Raw genomic sequence first — 14,757 nt, forward strand, 5'->3', positions numbered from 1 at the left:
CCTCCCGGGAGGGGGCTCAGWGCCCATCGCAGCTCCTCACCCCTGCAGCCCCTCCGGCTGCACGCGCACAACTGCCTTCTGCAGCAGGGCATGCACCTTGTCTGACTYGATGTGCATCTTTTTACTATCTATTATTTCCTCCGTGTTTCTGGGRGTTCTCATGATGTTTCCAGCTCTGCCCAGGGATGCTTTCATTAGTGCCCTCCAATGCACAAGCAAGCGCTTGGACAGACACCCCACTGCTGGAGCATCCTTAAAGTGCCCTGCTGCACCTTCCACTAAKAGTTGTTCCAAAGCAAAAAATGCAACATTAAGTAGGCACCTACGCGTAAGGGAGTCTGCCTGGCAGATGGACTGAAGCCAACGAGATTAATGACTGCTACCTTTAAACGGAACGTGCAAGGCGGACGCGGCGCTCCCAGGGGCCACGGCAGCTCTCCAGGTGCCAGTGCCCACACAGCACATTCTCACTGCCAACACCGACACTGTGCATTAAGGCAAGTCAAGCACAGAGCAATAATACTCACTTAGTGATGTATTACGATTTTGATAACCATCTTTTGCTAATTCTTTAGAACTACACTGTCGACGCAGGGAAAAAAAATCTGCTTTGAACACAAGCAGTTTGCAGTATTTTATTGCTTCTCCATATCAGAGCAGAGGCATTAATGACATCGTGATATATATAAAATATACCAGAGGTGAAASAAGCCACAGAACAGACCAGCTTATGCTACTGTAAGAGGTACCCACATGCTGCTGCTATCAGATTGAATTTAGTTTCAGAGAAGCAAATCGGAGAAATAGAAGACAAATATCTATGGGAGAAATGCAGCCAGATTCACTGAGCRCACCCAAGGGAAATTACAAAGCGTCACGTTTCAGACGGAAGTTAAGCACCATCTGTGCGAGTCGCTGTCAAATGAGTTTCAACAAAGCAGCTTAAAGGCCTAATACCCAACATCTCCATAAATGTTAAAGGGGTAGCAAAAGAAGACCCTCTCAAACAAATGAACTCAAACTACATAAGAACTTCTCAAACATACTATCGTTTTGCATAAAGAATTAGTATCTATGTTTTGCAGACCTGTATTTTTTTGCATCTGTGACAAGGACGCTCGCCCAGCGGAGCGGCACCGTTTTCCTGCCAATATTGGGCCTATTGTAAATTCAGGCTACTCAAAGCCCCATCTGATCAGCCACCAAGCGTGATTCAGTCATGTAATTTAGTAATTCATTCAGGAATAAGTTATTCAGAGTAATGATTATATGCTTTTAAAACTTTAGATGCAGATGCTAAACCTCGGGCCTAACAACTGAAGAAAGAATTTCACCATTTGCTGCAGCCACTACTGAYAGGGAGGATTTGAACACAAAACCTGATATTCTGCATGAAACCAGGCATTTTTAATCCAATATCCTGCCTCCTACATCCTACAGATGCTTCAGAGAAAGGTGCGAAAAACCCCCAACCTTCCAGAAATGGTGACTGTCTTAAGCTTCAAAGCAAAGGCTTAATACAAGTTTRGAGGATCTATTAAAATTTAGTTATCCATGCAAAATATCCATTTGATTTTCTTGTCTTTATGTCCTTATTTGGCTTCAATAATACCCTACAGCAATAAATACCATGTCTTAAAACATATTCTAACACAACAATTTTCTTCTTTGTCAGCTTATGCTGTTGTCGTGTTTTATTAAATAAAAAAAAGAACATTTTTTGGTCTGTTGAGGTTAGAAGGACAAGCTAAGCGCGAGGCCGGCTCCCGCGCGCGGCCCTTCGCGGTGCCCAAGCAGGAGCAGGTTCTGCTCCCGGGGCCGGCTCCGTGCCCAGCCCCACGCGGCTGGCGGCACCGGCGCTGCACCTGAGCAGAGCAGCTCGGGCAGCAAGCCAGAATCCTGCTCGCAAGCGGCTCTCAAATGGGATCATGCAAGATTCATTCTGCTCCCTCTAAATGAAAATCCCCCATTTTTAAGCTTTCCTCCTAGCAACTTCACTTTGATTATCAGTATGTCTCATCAACATTAAACTAATCAGGGCATATTAATAAGCATCAGAAGATTAATTAGCACTAAAAGACACTCAGATTTCTGTTCTTGCTTCTGTAGTTTCAGCTTCTGGATTTAATTAGAAAATTTTAGCACCATTTCACCTCTTCATTTTTTCTGCTTATCAGACTCAAAATAAAAGACGCTTTCCAAGGCTTCACCAGGCCACAGGCACTATACAGCAGCAAATTCATCACAGCCATGACCATCTAAAATAATGAGAGCAAAGTGTAGGAGCACTGTCCAAGGGATGCCCGGAGAGCACAGACTTATTAAAGGAGGCGTTCAGGTCTCCTTGCACAAGGGGTCCCTGTGTTTTGCTTTCAGCGCCCGTGGCCGAGCRCTCGCTCGCGGGTCCCTCAGCGCCGCCAACAAGCAGCACTTTGAGCCGGGGCTCCGGGTGCGCGGGCAGGGCCCCGCTGGCAGGGCCGCCGCGTCGGCCCGGCTCGTGCCCAGCTGCAAGGGCTGCTCGCGGCGGCACCGCCAGGCACCGGCGCCACGAGAGCCTCCTGCAAGGGCCGCGGGAGCCGGCTCGGCTGCTTCGCAGGATCACGCGGGTCCCCTCAGCCGCTACAGGGGCATTCCGACAGGGATTTACAGGGAATYTTATTTTTATGGTCAAAACCACACTGGAGTGTGTATTTTGGATATGCTGGTTCAGCGCGCCAGGTCTGCAATGAGGAGGTTTGTAGCAGCTACATGAGAGACTAAGCTGGACTTAGGCCTAGGCACGGGCTACACAAGGCACGTCYGTCTGGGCAGCGGGAGCGCTGAGCGGAGCGGTGCCTAAAGCAGCGGCTGCAGGACCAACCTGCCCCTTGTTACTGATGCTCGTGGCCAGACGCCGGCCCTCCTGCAGACAGCTGCCAAGAGGCTGCACCCCCTCTCCCCTCCTAATAAATACTCCTGTGGCTTGAACCCCCCTCATGTCTCCCAAAACAAGGGAGGGACCTGGGGGATCAAACACAGGCCCAAGGAAAGTGGTTGAGACCTGTAAAGCAGCTGAGCACCCTCGGAGATACCCCACTTAAAATGGTCGGCATTTGACGTTGCAGACACGGGCGCTTGATTTCCAGTGTTTTCCAATTGTTTAATGGTTTTATGTAGGACACTCATGGAAGCGTGAAGCAAGAAGGCTTGCCACTCCAAAGGGATTGTGGCAGCAGAGAATTTGGCTCCAGGCGTGGAAACCACTGAAGCAGCTAAGCACCAGTTTGCTTCCAAGCCAGGGCGTGTGACAAGGTGTTGGCGTGGCGGCCGGAGCCGGGGGAGCAGGAATGCCCGGGCCGCAGCGSGAGCGGCGGGGGGGCAGCGGGCTCCTCCAGCGCCTCCCCGCGCACCCCGGCCCTGCGCCTCCTTGCGAGGGGTCCAGCCTCACGGCAGCTTCAGCCCCCTGCTCGCCAGCAAAGCCCAGACCGGAGCYTGCAGAGCAGCAGCAGCCTGTTGCCATCGGGAGCGCTTGGGCAGCACAGTCTAAGCAAGCACAGGCACAAGCAGCAGAGCRCCCTGCTTTCATTAAGCACTTTTTTTCTCTCAGCAACAAGTAGTAAGAATTCGAAGCTAACAGCTACAAATTACAACAGAAATTGCATAACAACTGTATTTGAAAGCAGAGACAGGAGGAAAAAACAAACAAACAAAACACCCTTAACCAGATAGTTTTGCAATGCAGAAGGGCACGAGCTGGAACAGAGAACTGCGAGGCGCAAGTTCACAGCTTGAAGGTGACACCAGGCACGGCCAGCCCTAGCTCTGTGCTAGGCAGAGCACAGATCAAAGAGGTGCTCACTGTGACTGGCTGCCTGTATTGCTCTGCTCATGCACCCGTACGCTGGCTGCAAGGGATTATATTGTATATAATGGGGCACTAAATAATAAAACACACTCTTGCAGAAGGCTTTTGGATTTCATACAAGGTATGAGACATAAGGTGTTTTGAMCTAGGTGCCTATGACAAGGGAGAGAAAATACAGTTTGGGTAACAAATTCATGCTCCAAGTCTCAGAGCCTCATAGACCTGCCTGCTGGCAGCAAGCACTGAATCTGGAAGGCAGCTCCTGCACCGGCCTCCTCTCAGACAAGCAGCCCTCGGCAAGGGGCAAGCAAAGTGCTAGGAGCCACACACGGCTGGGAGTCGAGAGGCTGCATTCTGCTCCCAATGGATTTGGCATGGGATCCTGGGGACAGCCACTTCGGCATCTGCTGCTCCACTTGTCCCATCTAGCACAAGGAAACAACACTCCCCATATCAAAAATCATCATATCCAAAGGCAGACAATGCCAGCTAGTCCAAAATGTATTTAACTCAAAAGGATTTAAACCATCAACACAGATGGACATACGACACCTCTGCCCTCCGTGTCTAGCAAAGGGCAGTGCTAATGGCCATCTCCTCACAAGCAGAAGCTACAGAACCAGCGTATTTATGTTACTCCACCCAGTACCAGAATGACAGAGCTATTATCCAAGGGACAGTACTTTTCATTCCCATTTGATCTTCTGTCCTTCTGCAGACAACATCACTATGATGCTCGTGTGACTCAGGGACAAGGCATTTTGCTATTTGTCAGCCTCCCCTAATTCCTCAGACAATTAACTTGACCAAACAATTTTCTGAGATGAAAAAGTAACCTTCCAAAGTGTAGGAGGGGCTTAGACAGGGCAACGAACACAGGATGAGCCCCACACCAAGGGCGACGCTGGCAGCCGCTGCACAGCCGCCAGCGCCCGCGAGGGAGAAGCTCTCATCAGAGCAGCACTGTCAGCTGGAAGCGCGAGATGGGACAGCAGCAGCCAAGGCCTGCACACCCACACATGCCCGTTTCTTCCCTTTAACCTTTTCACAAAGGAACGCACAGGAAAACAAGGCATGAACGTTGCTCATTTCACTCCTGTTCAACCGAAAGCCACGTTGTTTRTGTGTCCCTCACAGCTCTGGTAAGCCCTCCAAGGGGTGCATTTCCCCCTGTTTTTCCCATGTGAGCATCCAGCAATACATGGTGCTGAAATGTCAAGCAGGAGGGGCAGTCTTTAATAAATGCCACGCTGCCCTTTTCTCTGGAGTGCAACGCTGTTTCATGAAGCTAATTGCACTCAGCAGATGAGGCAACATGAGGCATTAACCCCTGCCTTTACAGAAGGGCTCCAAGGCTGGAGTTGCTTGTTACAGCCACGTTGCTGTGTACAACACAGTTCCCTCACGGGAAGGCTCTCCTAGGCTCACGTTCCAGGTGTTTCCTTTCCAACTGTTCAGACACCAGCTGGAGGCTTTGCTTCTTCCACGAGGACTGGATTAATGTGCTGGAGAACAGCGCCTGCCCTACCCAAGGTGCCAGGGAACAAAGCCAGGCCTGTCCATACTCCCTGCTGCCTGCCCTGCCTTCCAGGAGCGACCGGAGTTGAAAGTCGAGGCCCTCAGTCACAGGACATTTCATGCTTCCCCTCCCCTCCTTGCAGCGCGGCGCCCTGCGAACCCCAGGGTGGCTGCAGCGCGGCTGCTGCCGAGCAGCGTTCATGTCCCCTAACATCATCTGTGTCACAACCACTGTTGTGGTCCCGCCACTGTCCTGCCCRAGGGGCAGGAACCACGGCCAGCACCGCTGCCCCCACCACGTGCCGCGTGTGTCCTGCCATGCTGCTGTGCCCACACCGCCAGGACACCCTTTGGCTATCCCTGCACAACTTCTGCAAGGAGAGCACAGTAAGGAGAGAGGGGAAGGGAAAAAAGAGGTCTTGGTCCTAAGCGTAACTGTATTTAACCTYGAAAGTTGGGAGGAGTTATCTCGGCTGACAAAGCAAGGGACCCAGCAAGGGCCTCCCCTCGCCATTCATTTCTCACCATTACCGAAGCCCTCACAGCTTCCACAGGTTTGGGAACAGGCTATGTCTCCCACATTCAAATAGCCCCAGGATTTAATGCAAAATTGAGCTAAGTGAGCAAGGACAGAGTCACAAACACCAGCTCCCCTTTGATGTGGAACCTCTGGGGAGGTAACGAGGCCTTTCACAGCAACACACCCTTGCCCACAGCCCCTGACCACCACACATGGGTCACCAGCCTCATCTTCCAAGGCGTCCAGCACTCTGGGAAATGGATCCTGGCCCTGCRGTGCTCTCAGCTTTTGTTGAGCTAGTGTTTCACAGGTTCTTTGGCAAAAGCCCCATTAATACCCAAAATAATTCTATGGAAAGAATTCTATGGAAAGAGTGTTTACTCTTTCCATAAAATACTGTGGGTTTGGGCTGGCAGCGCCCGGACCTTGGGGTGCAGTGAGGCCGTGCAGAGCACAGCACTGCTACCTCCCGGGGGTAGYGAGGAAACCACGGGGCACTGCAGACCATCGGGGCCCACATTCCTGACATACTCCCATAAAGGCTGCAGAATGCCCATCAATACAGAGGATTAACTTAACAACTGTAAGCTCCTGCAGAAATATTAGGAATTTTTCTATAGCATTAGTGTAAAAATAGAACAGTAGATACAACACCACCTCATTCTCACACTAGCAGGATTAGTGATTAAGAATGAACCCAACCCACTTATGCAACCACTGTTTAATTGCAGAGTATTAAATGGTCGGCTAAGAATTTAGTCTGCTATGGGGGTTCTGTTCTCAGCCAGGTCTGAGAAATTAGACTTGACCTCTCRCTCACCCGCTCTGTCCCAACCCAGCACTTGCAATTAGAGAACTGAGAGGACTATTGTTTTAACCAGRCAACAAGTTTGAGCATTTTGAGACGAGAAGATGTGGCTTCCACTCACTTGTTAATCCTAAGCAATAAAAGGACCACCCACCAACACCATATCCAGCATGCAAAGCCTCCCTCCCTTCTCTTCAGTACCAAGGCTCAATGCGCAGTGCAAGGCTTTATTCCGGATGTGTGATCTTTATCTATACCGCTAAGTTGTACATGGGCAGGAAATTCTGCAGCACCACTCATCCCAGGTTTCTTTTTTCTTTGATTCAGCAGTGGATGGGAACGAGCATCTCATTGTGTGAGGAATCTTCCTGACTAAGAACAGTCCCCGCCTGCTGAGTGGCCACCACCCACTCAAAACAAGAGCCAGCAAATTGCATCGTGCAAAATAAGCTCACTGCAAAGATGGTTACCTCACCGCTTGTTCCACAGGATAGCGGCTTCCTCTAGTGCAGAGGAATAGATGTCTTGGAGAACAGCGAACAAGCCCTGGTGCACAGGGAGTCAGACAGTTGCATAAAAACAACCTGAGAGCCCCGCTGGTCATTTACCTCTTGCTTGCAGCCTGAGCGCTCGCGCCGGCCGGCAGTGCCCGCGCGGCGGCCGTCAGCGCTGCCCCGCGCCACGGCGCCCACGAGCTCTGCTCACACAGCAGCACCCAGCAGCCCTGCACACAGCCCCAGGGCTGCTGAAGGAACCGTGAGCCCGACACAGGCCTTCGAACCCACAAAGAGCTGCCCCTGCAGCCGGGCAGGCCGTGCCAGGCCCAGCTATCCCGGCACTTCTCTGTGCCCGTCTGAGGGCTCCTAAATCCCATCCACTGACGTTAGTCATCAGCTGCAAAGCAAACACCTCTTCTGCTCAGAGAGCTAAATATTTGCCAGATTTCTCACGCTTTGAGCACATTCCTCCTCTTTTTCCACTTGGCAAGCAAATTCTATTTCCAAAGCCCGGCCTTCACAATTCCATGGCCTACRTTGGCATCTGCAATGCATTTCAGAGACAGCCTATTTCAGCAGTTAGAGACCATCTCTATTATGAAGGGAGAGATTCCCACTTGCTTTTATGCCGCTAGGCCATTCCTGACATATCTGAAAGTAAAAGCTTATTCCACAAATTTCACCCTGCCACCATTTCACATCYTTTTCTTCCACAGAAGCATTTACCACCTTCCCAGGTGCTGTTGCCCAAGCAAGGATGTGTTCTCAGGTGCTSACTGAGCTTGCACACAGATGTCAGGCTTTCAAACAAGGTCTGTGATAAAGATCTCCAGAGCTGGTGCTCAGTAACAGGAGGTTACACAATTCTTACTCTCACACAGGGTTCCACAAACTACCCAGCCTCCCAACACCAGGCTAATCTACTCTAACACCAGTTACTTGAATTACAACAGTCCTAAGCAATTGTGCAAATTTTTAGAGAATTATTTAGATAACACTAAGGTTTCTATTATGTTAATAGAACCAACATTACATTCAAGACATCCTTTTATTGCCTTGCCATAAGGGTCTGGCCCTTCATGCAATGTCACCAAAAGGCAAGTACAGAACTCGGCACGAAGCCAGAGCAAAAAGGCATCAATCACCATCACCTCCTTGACTTTCGTTAATAAAACCTGAGGATTTTTTTTTTTTTTTTTTTTAAAGCACAGATAGTCTGTCTTTACTTTCTGCAGATGCCTAGGGAATACTCAGGCCACACACTAACCAGCTGCACCACAGTAGGAGACGGGCACGTTCCCCYTGCTTACTGAGCAGCTCCAAAGTTTCCCAGAGCAATGTGAGGTCCATAGAGGTCAACCACTGACAAATACCAGCCTTGCCAACTCTGCCATAATTCCAGCTTAAAAATACATCTTTAGAACAAAGTCTTTCTTGTTCCCACTGCTTTCACTTACAGCAATGTAAGGGGAAGACAGTAAAGATTTAGATGTCAGAGAAGATACGTAGCCTTCTTCACTGTTTATTAGGCACAGTTAGATCYTGTTCATAGCACAGATAGAAACAAGCAGTCCATACATTTGAAATCTTTTCCAGACTTGCAAACAAGCTGGTCTGGTACTGATTTCTTGCCCCTTCATGGCAGCATTGTTGGGTTTAGTAAGAAGACTTAAGGATTCCAGGGTAGTCCCACTCACTGCAGATGTTAGTTCTTTCCACAGTCAGTAGTATTCTCATTTTTATTTTAATCAGGACAGTTTGCATCCCCAGCTCTTACTGATTTTAATAAGCTTCATGCATTGCTTTTAATTACAAAAAGTTACAGCTCATGGTCTGTRAAGGCAGAGGTCCTGATGCTATAAGTTACAGATCCTCACTGAAAGCATTGATTCTGTGGTACTTCGCACTCTTCTAGCCCTGCAAGGCCTTCGCTTTTAATATTTGGAGAGTTCTGATTTAAGGTTGAAAGAGCCTCAAATCACTTGGCTTTATAGGTTATTGAAGCTCCTTCGATCGACTCATTTTTCTTTACTTAGTTCCAAATTTAACATGGGAAAAACAGTAAGTCCTATGAATTTCCAACGTCACTATTATCCCCAATACTCAGGGCTTGCTTTCTTGTGGCTTTCATCTCATCCAAAACACATTTACCGCTGTGAGCACAAAGRAACCTTYYTAGCGTGAGAGCAGAGCCGGGCAGYGGGAAGTGCCCGACAGGGATGTCGCCCGGGCCGGGCTGCCCTCGCGGGCCTGCCGCGAGCGAGCACGGCGCCCAGCGCCTCCGCACGGCCTCCATACGGCCTCCATACGGCCTCCTGCGCTGCTCCCTCCTGACAGCGCAACCAAGTGGCATCCATCCAAACGGATTAGCGAGCAGCTTTCACGTCCTAGTGTATCCCATGCGTTCCACCTGAGCTGAAAGGGCACGAGGTTGCTGAGAACAGCAGCAGGTCAGAGGAAGAACGGCAGCGCGGGGGAGCAATGAAGCAGCCCCAGCGGGGCGGCTCAGCGCACGGAAACACCCTGCAGACAGACAGGGCGAGCACAACGGGGAGAAAGAAGAATTCACCAGCAGGTAGTGCTGCTACCTGCAGCACTAAATAAAAATAACGTGCCGTTCAAGAGCATCGATGAGGACTCTTGACAAAACAGCTCCCCTTTGGTCACCATGGCTAGTAGCTCACATGAGACTTGAGGAGAGACAGAGCCCCTTCCTTCACTTGGTAGGTGTCCAGAATGACCCATGGTCCTGCAGCCTGKGGACGAACAGGCAGAGGACAGACTGCTGAACTGTTTCTCGATCAAGTGAGACACGGTCTGAGCCTCTGCCTCAGAGCCAAGACGACTGCAAGCCTCGCCATGCCTTTGAGGCTCCAACGGAGCAGCCGAAAACGCATCATTTTCATACAGACAGCTTCTCGGAAAGCTTGAAAACGGAAGTATCTTGAGAAACCTACAGATGATCTGTACACACGGTCCAGCATCAACTTCAAAAGACTTCAGCTGAAGTGCAATAAAAACAAAACAAGCCAAAAATAATGAAAAAAAAATCAAAAACCCCACCACACAACCCAAAAAGCTTCAGAAAAGCAGTCAGTCAGTAGCATTCTTGCCAGTGATTAAATAGAAAGGGAGCAAAGAGCCAAGGAAAAGCTGTTCTTCAGATTGCAGTTTAGTTSTTCGCTGTAACAAGCGTCAGAAGTATTTTAAACACAAGACCAAACAATGAGAGGACAAGAGCCTACTGACTATTTCCAGTAATGCCAAGGGCTTTCTTTGGTTAAAGAAAAATACTGTTAAGAATAGAAAGAACTCAAGTTGACTTTAAATTGCTGGCTGACCTGGGAAGCACCTTGAAAGAAACTGAAAAGCAAACAAAGAGATCACAGAGGAAGCACGCCCATCAAGCTGGAACAGCACGGCGAGGTCACAGGAGACAGGGCAACCCAAATAACACAGGTTATTACTCTATTCCAAAGCTCCAGACATTCAGAAATAGCAGCAAGTAAATTAAGTCTCAATTTTGGGGTCTTTGAAAGCCAACTGTAGTTGGAGCTCCTAAAATAACTACATGCAGATGTATTTCACCAGCTAAGTCAAAAGAAAAAAAGTATTTCATAAAGAATTAATTTATAAGGGGAATTCACACATACACCTAATGTAAATTCTCTCCCTCCCCCCAAACGAATTTGAAAATAATTACATGTTCTTCATCATTTTAGCAGATAAGAACCTCATTTTTGCTGCCTGGCACCACAGGTAATTGTTTCCACTTGCAAATTTGGGCAGGCAGCAGCACTTAGGCAGATTTGGCATGATTTTACATCTGCTTTATAAAAGTGTGCGAAACTGGTTTGCATGAACGAAAGTACACATGGCCAAGAAGATAAACTCCATCACAAACTCAAATAGCAGGCACTAAATAGATTATTAAATATAATAACCCCGTACACAGAACAGATAGCCACATACAGAGAAGCCAATAAAAGAGAGGATTAAGTTCAGAACATCTCTTTTTAACCAGTATTAGTTAAGTAAAGATGAAAATCTTGTTTTGAAGTCAAGAGGAAATGTTCTCCTTCCCCGGGTGACTCTGCTTTTATTTTGGGTGCTCGTGAGCTCCTCGCGGGGACGGGAGCCTGCCCCGCTTCCTGCCCCAGCCCCGCACAGAGCTGCAGGAAGCCCCGGGCCCTGGTTACATCCCGGGCAGTGCAGGCTCTCACAGGCTTGTATACCCGCTGAAAGGAAACAAATGTCATTATCAACTCAAAAATTGCGTGCAGGAAACTCTGGTTTCTATTCTGGATGTGTGAGGGGACTTCGATTTTTAACTGCTGCGGGGACTGATGCAAAGGCCAGCAGTTTCACCACCTCCTCAGCTGGGGGGGATTTGTTTTTAAATACAGGGGATTTTAGGAGATAAAAGCCCTAAAAGAATTTTAGCACAGCTTTGGCTGCACTCTGCTCACTGAGGTGCAAATTGCATTCTGAAAACTTGCACAGAAGGCAGCTCCTTATCGGTTCTGAGCTTAAGGTTAGTAAGAACAGAATGCAGGTTTCACAGCTATTAATTATCCTGCAAACACCTCTATGRAGGCTGTGCTGCCCAAGGGCCGTTGTCCTAGGGGCGTTCCAGGGTGGAAGGCACCCGGCAGCAGGGCAGCAAGGAGCCCGACTCGCACTGCGGGAGAGCTGGGTATGGAGGGAGCCGCGGGGCCCCGGGGCTCAGCGCACACCGGGGAAGGTCCCAAACAGCCCTGGGATTTGCAGCCGAACTACAGACATTTATATATCTGCCCGGGAGTTTCGGGTCCCTTTGCTGGTATCATTACCCCTAATCAATTATTCCCTAAGGAGTTTTTCTATATTAGTATGAAATAAAAGCAAACTTCTGGCATGTCCAAGGATGATTTGAGCACCAATTTGTGCCCCTATATTTGGTGTCTTCCCGCCATTCCCCTTATTACTCCACTGCTTTTGCTCACTTCAGAATCCTTAAGCATACACGTGTTCAGTCTCAATCTTCTGACTGCCTACTTCACCTAAATACCAACCTACTAGGCATAATAACCTACTATTAAGAGGTGACCAATTAAAAGGCTGTTCTCTCTGTGTCAAATTAGTTGAGTATCATGTCTATTAATCCAGATCAACAGTCCCAAAAGAGAGGTCAAAAGTTAACTCCCCTCTTCACCGATTCATGTTGTAATATTTTCTGTCAGATGAGAACAACTTAAATAGTAATTTTAGGCAGTTGTCTTAATTTAAGAAAAAAAATAGAACACAAAAACAAGCAAGACATAAATAAGTAAACACTACGCAAAGAGCCAACAAAATCGCATGCTGCCACAAGGACTGTTGTCCTGGGCACATGTCTGTGCAGCCTGTGTGGGCCCCGGGCACAGAGCCCCAGGAAAAGGGGGCTCCAAAACACCCCACCTCCCACTGATCCCAAGGGATCATCAAGTCCTTCACAGAGCAGTATCAGTTCCCAAGTCTCCAATCAAAAGTAACRTGAGCAAATTGCAATTAATTTATTCGCTTCTCTGCCTCCATCGGGGATTTTGCGTAGGATCTATACAGAGAGAGCAAAAAGTTGGCGAGCTCCCTGGGCCGCCGCGCTGCTCAGAGCATTGTTGTTCCACCAGGCTGGACACTGTCCCAAACAATAAGCTGTTTTTAGAAAACCAGGGATTCATCCTCTTATGTGGCATGAGGGAGGGATTTAGCCTTAATTTAGCACCATTTAGAAAAGATTACCCTTTAATTGCAATAGGAGCTGGCAGATATGGGCAGCAATGAAAAAGCCTTTATCCAGCAAATCTGTCCACGACCAGCAACAGCTACAGAGAAGCACTGAGGGGGAAGAGCCCAGTGCCACCAGCGCACACAGCCATCCCACGCRCCTCAGTGCCCGCTCTCCTGGGCCCACCTTGCAGCTTTAGGGCCCAGGCAAAACGCTGTTATCAGCGTTGATTCCCATGCGGGTCCCCAAGGGGAAGCTCAGAAGCCGCATCCCCGCGACAGGCGGCCTTGCAGGAGCGCCGCGGCCGGAGCGCCGCCAGCCAGCGGCTCGCAGAGACACGAGCCTCACCTGGGTGCTTTGCACACAGCGGGAAAAACCCCACTGTGCACAGGGAGCAGTGTGGTTTTAGACTCACCGCTAGGCTGGAGTGGCACCTGCGAGGTACCAAACAAGCTTGTCCCAAATTTCTGAACACTGGATGAGCAAATGCAATTGGACAAGTTGTGTTTACAAAGGGACATTTCACTTGCTCTCTACTTCCAAAGCGAGTTCCAAAGGCTGCATCGATTTGACACAGACACCGAGTCTTTGCCTACTCTTTATATCTCTGACAATCTTTTCCAAGTAAAAACTTGGCTTTAAGTCTCATTTAACAGAGACACAGTAGGAAAAAAAAATCCAATCTGATCACTTGGACATCTCCCAACAGCTCTGTTCCCTTGTACATCCATGTCTACTGATGAGCAGGCCATACTTTCTTACAAAACCCAACTTTGTAGCCCTGCACCAAATGCTAATACAGGACTAACTCAACACAGTGCTACACACCAAATACAGGAGCCCAGGACAAGACAAATACTTTCATCATTCATCACATTCAATGGAGATGACCTATCTGTRGAACAGAACAATGAAAATAAAATCAGAAAATGCATTTCTTGTGAAGCACACATAGAAATACAATGTCAACCTTAATACCACTTAAAGCCTACTGTGAGCAAACACAGGACAGGACCCAGTTGAAGAGATGCCTATCCACAGCTCCCTGGACAAAGAGGTGTCTCAGCAGACCACAGGGTCAATAAACCCCCTTTGACACCAGTTCTCAGAGCTCCCAGAGCCAAGAACTCAGAGCTCAACACGAGCCTGAGGGCTTCATGGGCACTGAAAGCCTCCATAGATGAGCAAAACTCTGCACATTGCCCAGCTGCAGCCCGACCCATGGTGGGATGTGAGAGGAATGAATGTCCTGCTATGTTCCCTACATACCAGAACAATGGGAAGGTCAGGGGGAACATCACAAGCAATTTTGATATTAACAGGCTTTGTGTCACACTAAAAATGTCCATTTGCTTTAGTCCCTGTAACTCATTTATATTTTAGGCATCTGGCCACACAGGCTAAGTTAGAACAACTGGCTACAAAAACTCCATTTTTATTCAAAGCACACATACCTACAGATGTCAGTAACATAAAACGCTGAATGTCTTGGTGTGTTCCTGATACTTGATTCAGTGACAGATAAATGCCAAGCAAGCTCAGTATGCACCACAGTTGTTAAATAGAGATGTTTCTCTCCCTGGCTTCCTTCCATAGATAAAATTGATCGATCAGTAGGGGTTAGTGGGTTCCTCACACATGATGCTGTCCACAAAACTACGATCTTGTCTGTTGCCTAATGTGTCCCTGGGGCAATAATGACACATTTCAATGGGAAGGATTTTCTCCAAGCTTCCAGTCCAGCCGTGCCGCCAACTCTCTACTCCAGCAGCCTGGATATACCCAGGCTATATCCCAGCCCTCAGAGACCACTTTAGTTTCCTA

The 14,757-nt window shown here is 48.7% G+C and overlaps 1 protein-coding gene across 1 annotated transcript in view; it reads right to left on the reverse strand.

Annotated features, from left to right (window-relative positions):
- Positions 1-14,757, reverse strand: part of BICD2 (BICD cargo adaptor 2) — a 52,116-nt gene that overhangs the window by 23,967 nt on the left and 13,392 nt on the right. The window lies entirely within an intron of this gene.

The sequence above is a fragment of the Nothoprocta perdicaria genome, unplaced genomic scaffold, assembly GCF_003342845.1.
Source record: "Nothoprocta perdicaria isolate Ctin4 unplaced genomic scaffold, notPer1 scaffold_42, whole genome shotgun sequence".
Lineage (NCBI taxonomy): Eukaryota > Metazoa > Chordata > Aves > Tinamiformes > Tinamidae > Nothoprocta > Nothoprocta perdicaria.